Raw genomic sequence first — 5,545 nt, forward strand, 5'->3', positions numbered from 1 at the left:
CCTCTGGCAGCCGTCTGGAAGGTGCATTTGCAAAAAAGCAAAGTAACTGAAACCATGAAATGCTGAAAAAATACTTAAAGGGGTCATATGATGTTGCTAAAAAGAACATTATTTTGTGTATTTGGTGTAATGAAATGTGTACTATGTAATTTCTGCACCACCAGCATTACCAAAAATTTACTCGAATGAATAGAGAGTCTCCACAACAGTTAGCAATAGACTGAAGCTTGAACCATGCATTGTAAATTCGGCCTAGGTGGTTGCTGAGGTTTTTTGGGTGGTTGCTTGATTGTTACTTACTGTCCAAAGTAAAAAGTAATAGTCATCCCAGCCGAACGCATAGTCACTGGAATAAAGTGCCAGCTGAACACCAGACTCACTGGAAAAAATGTGTTGGTGACATTTCTTCAAAATATTACAATTCTTAGCTTGTGTCACTTAAGAGAAATGTTCAATGGCCATTCAGTTTTATCTGAAAAAGATAAACATGAATTTTTTATTACGTTGGTTGTTTTACATATCGCAGCAATTTAAAAATTAAAGGTCTGGTGAGAGGCTACCCTACCCTAAACCTAACTGATATTAACAAAAGCAAATGTGAGAGAAAATGACATATTCTGAAGCAACCATGCCATTCTAGCTCCTGCAAGTCTTTGAGCTTTTTTATCGTGACTTATCTTTCACAGGACGGTACCCAAGTGCTCCACATCAAGTTCAGTGCTGCACTAGGTGAGCTACTGAGCAAGTTTACTATACAGAAAAGCAAAACATATGGAATGGATTTTGCGATGCAAATATATTATTTAACAAATCATGCACTCTTTTGAGGCAAGTCTTTTGAGGCTTATTGTGCAAGGGGCTGCGTGAAAATAAGTCTTTATTCATATTATTAATCGATAATCTTCCCCTGTAATCATAATTTGTGTGAAAAGAAATAAAAGTTATTGGTGTTTTACTGCCACTAGTGTTCATTGCAGCTGGAAACTGCAGTGAATTGTTTGTATAGGTACTTTTTTGGAGTTTAGTAAAATTGTGGGAAAAGGTCCTTTTCCTAATAAGCCTATGTAGGTAATATTAATAGTGTTTCTTGCCCTAGCAAACATGGCTAACTGTGCCATCAGATAATTGATGCTCTGTTTGCTTTGTGGTGTTTTTATGTCAAGAAGTTGGCAGCTGTTCTACTCTCATATTCCACCTCTCCCCCCCCCCCTCACACTTTATCAGAAACTTGTCTCCCATGTGTGCAGACGTGTAAATGCGCACTTTGTGTTAATTAAATTGCATGTGTAGTGTTCCATGTTTTTTAGCGCTATGATGGTTGCACATAGACACCCCTCCTTCCTAGGAGCCTCCGGCAACATGCCGTTGAAGGTGCCGGTGGGATTTGTGGGGCTATACATAGGCTCTCAGGCAAGATGCTAGTTTGTTTGGCTCACGATAGGGTCTGGAAAATGACGGCCGCTGTTTTTGTTATGCTTCTGATGTGCTGCTTTTGTTTTCTGCCTCTTGTACAGAGCCGCTGAGGTTTAAATCTTAAGGAGATGGAACTTGGGCTTCTGCCCAAAGGTGAACGTTTCAAACTCTGCCCCTATAGCTGTGACCGGTTTGCCGTGAGTCCCCGTACCCCCTTCTAATGGTGAGTTGACTTTCTCTATCTTTATTGGAAAAACAGGTTGTACAGTGAGGAATCAAGAATAAATCCCACTGTTTCTGTTTAGTGAAGTTTTGTAGATTGGTTAACCGATCACTTCCAAGGTTTTACTGCATGAGACAATTGCTTGCTATGAATATTTCTGGTAAAGTTTGCAATCAACCAGGTAAAATGTCAAACTGTCAACCTTGATGTTCTTATCACATCTTAACCAGGTGTGAAGTTTCCAGCGACAAATAATTTGTCCATCCGCATTGGAAGTGAAAAGGACTGTTGAGTACAGTTGCTTGCATCATAAAGCAAGATTTTGGAGCAAAATTTCATTGTGGGTGGGACTATCCAGTATGATACAGAGTAACTGCAAAATATCCTACCACTTGTCGCAGCGGCTGCTGCTGCTGCTTGGGACAAAAACTCAAGAGCGATCATTTTTATAGCTTTTTGCCTTATTGCGCCAAACGTGGTTAGGATGGTTACATGCTAAAAGTCCCAACATTTATGCATCAGTCAAACCCAATAGCCTCAGAGAAACTGTTACATATCAAAATGTTGAATAGCAGTTGGTACAAATTAAAAAAAAAATTTAAGTGGAAAAACTTTACCTTGGCTCTGTATGATTGCCGCCTCATCAATTAACCAAAACATGGTTGTAATCTGCAGAAGCCATTTAAATTTACATTCTCCTCCATCCAAAGAAATTGTTCTGCATGCAGCCAACAAATAGTAACAGCTCATCTGACAGCAACACTGGCAAAGACAAAAGCAGCTACCATGATTGCATATGTGTCACAGTTTTACAATCCTTGTATGGTTCCATAACTATTAAACGGCGTATGCCATTGCCAACCTATGTAGCTGTTGTTCAAATATTTTTTTTTTATTTTTTACTTGTGTAGACGAGAATATCATAGAATATTATAGAGACTCTCATAGGCAGCTTTTGACATAATTCAGATTCTTGCCATGATAGGAATCTGAATTGGAACTATTTGGGGGAAAAGGGAAATATATCATGAAATGCCTGGGTCATATTCCAATAGAGAGAGAAAAAACGAAGCCTACTTCAATGCAAAAACACTTCAGTAATTGTAAACATCTAGTTTATTTATTCATTTATTTATTGCCGATAATTCTGATTTTTTTGAATGCTTTTTGCTTGGTTTCTTAACTCAGGATTTCGCTTCATTTTTTGCATGCACTCTAACTTTTGAAGTAACACAAAAAGTTGTTATACTCCTTGACAAAGAGCGTTTTGTACCCTCCCTGACCCCTTAGTTTGCAAAAACGAGGCCTTGTTCTCTGTCCGAGAAGCACGTTGTTGCTGTGTCCGCTCTGGGCCCATCTAATTATCCTACTGGCTGTCCATCCGTGAAATAGGCATTACACTGTGAAACTGAGCCAGTGTAGCTTTCCTTTGAACAATCGTGATAGCTTAGCAACAATGTGGCAGCCTATAATGACCATAACAACAGCAAGGGCACACCAGAAGATTATGGGGGATTATTACCTTTGATCTGCTCCAAAACAGGATGGGCAGAGAGTTGGGGGAGTTATTAGGAACCAGGCAAGTTTATTCTATATGCTCTGTCCTTTGATCTGCTCCAAAACAGGATGGGCAGAGAGTTGGGGGAGTTATTAGGAACCAGGCAAGTTTATTCTATATGCTCTGTCCTTTGATCTGCTCCAAAACAGGATGGGCAGAGAGTTGGGGGAGTTATTAGGAACCAGGCAAGTTTATTCTATATGCTCTGTCCTTTGATCTGCTCCAAAACAGGATGGGCAGAGAGTTGGGGGAGTTATTAGGAACCAGGCAAGTTTATTCTATATGCTCTTTCCTTTTTTCTAGACATAGCTGTTAAGGGAAGATTGTTATTTCTTAAAGTAGAGGCAGAGAGAACAAAATGTAGCGATTAAAAAAGGAAGGAAAAAAAAAACTCTCATCAAAGTGTGGAGTCGGGAGCAGGGCGCAATGGACTCTGTTCAATGTCCACTGAGTCATGTTTTATTAAATCTTATTTGCTATTTGTGGGCTGCTGCAGTTGCAGCAGAGTTCAAAGCGTGAACTAGTGTGGGTTGTTTTTGGGACAGTAAGAAACCGACTCGGCCAGCAATCTTAACGAACAGCATTTCTCTGGACATCAGATAATCCACACTTGCCTGATATGTGCTTAGGGGTGATTAATTGTTCTTGGTTAGAGCTGCAGGCTGTCTCCACAGAGCAAGGACACAGTTCAAGGGTTCTTTAATGTTGTAGAATCCCAAATGAGCAATTTGAGTCATGCAGTTCCAGCACTGGGACCACAATGTCACTCTTACACTTTCTGGGGTGAATCCCATCAAAACTGCCATGAAATGTCCAGGTGTATTTCACAAACAAATCAAGAGCTAAAAATATGTGTTACATAAAGAACATGAAGCCTAGGTTTTTGCCTGTTGTAATGCTAATAAATAATTAGTTTGTCTGTCTATCTGTCGTTCTATCGCTCTATCTATTGTGCTATCTATCGTTCTATCGCTCTATCCATCTATATATCGTTCTATCTATTTATCGTTTTGTTGCTCTATAGCTCTATTGTTCTATCGCTCTATCTATTGTTCTATCTATCGTTCTATCGCTCTATCCATCTATCCACCTATATATCATTCTATCTATATATCGTTCTATCTATCTATCGTTCTGTCGCTCTATCGCTCTATCGTTCTATCGCTCTATCGCTCTATCTATTGTTTTATCTATTGTTCTAATTTTGGGATAAAATATTACCTGGATATTTGTTCATATGATTTACTGATTTGTATTAATTTTGTATTACTCTGTATCAACAAACATGTATCTGACTAATTAAAACAGTACGGCTAGAAACAGATGCTGTTTTAAAAAAATATTGCTGATTAAGTTTGGAACTAACAAATGGTGCATAAGGGGCATCCAAAAAGGACATCAGTTGGAACATTTTTCTTGTTTTTAACATCGGCCAACATTTAAATATTGAGTGGCTGAAGTTTTATCCGCTCCTGATGAGTTGTAGATGCAGATATCTGTGCCATGTGTTTAGAGTTGAAACAAACAGCACAGACCCTTTGAGATGTCTCATTTTAGAATACCTCATGTTGCTCCTTCTCATGCAAGACAAGCGCCGCCTGCGAACTGATCTCAAAAACTTTAAGGCAGGACATCTGTTTCAGCTGTCTGTTGCTACTAATTTATTTTTATTTTTAAGATGAGTCAGTGTGTTATTATATTAAAGGGGTCATATGATGCAATTTAATTTTTTCCTTTCTCTTTGGAGTGTTACAAGCTCTTGGTGCATAAAGAAGATCTGTAAATTTGCAAAGACTAAAGTCTCAAATCCAAAGAGATATTCTTTATAAAATTTAAGAGTCAGCCACACCTACCTAAAACGGCTCGTTCGAACATGCCCCCACATATCTACCTCACTATGTGGGAAGATTTGCATAACGCCGCCCAAATGTTCACGCAAAGAAAGAAGGCGTAACTTTTATTCTCGCTGTAGTATTGTTGCTGCTGCCGCCATGTCGTGAAGACGCTGTGTGCTTCGTTGTGAAAGCGACACTACTTTGTTTGGTCTTCCAAAAGAGGACAATATCCGCTTCGTCATGCCTAGAGCTGATCCGTGCTGGTCGCTGAGGGAATACATCAACTTAGTGCTGTGGATCGCCGGATCGGCTTTCACCATTTTCACCGCTCCTTCGTCGGATCCGCCGGGACCGCCGTTCTCGATCCCGCCGCCTCAGCTCACGCTAAGCCGGGGCTTTCGCTCACGCTAGGCCGCTGTGTTTTTCGTTGTATACTGTTCGTCGACAGTATAAGTCATTATAATCAGTAATTATGTCCCCACTGGATGCACCAAACGCCTCATTTGTAATGGGTTT

At 39.8% G+C, this 5,545-nt stretch overlaps 1 protein-coding gene across 1 annotated transcript in view; it reads left to right on the top strand.

Moving 5' to 3' along the window:
- The first annotated feature begins 1,525 nt into the window (after window positions 1-1,525).
- LOC107667741 (protein TANC2-like) overlaps window positions 1,526-5,545 on the top strand; it is a 107,042-nt gene continuing 103,022 nt past the window's right edge. Inside the window, exon 1 of the mRNA XM_016459462.1 lies at window positions 1,526-1,636. The gene's annotated coding sequence lies outside the window, so the exon portion shown is untranslated. The remainder of the gene's footprint in view (window positions 1,637-5,545) is intronic.

The sequence above is a fragment of the Sinocyclocheilus anshuiensis genome, unplaced genomic scaffold (assembly GCF_001515605.1).
Source record: "Sinocyclocheilus anshuiensis isolate Anshui unplaced genomic scaffold, SAMN03320099.WGS_v1.1 scaffold1563, whole genome shotgun sequence".
Classification (NCBI taxonomy): Eukaryota; Metazoa; Chordata; class Actinopteri; order Cypriniformes; family Cyprinidae; genus Sinocyclocheilus; species Sinocyclocheilus anshuiensis.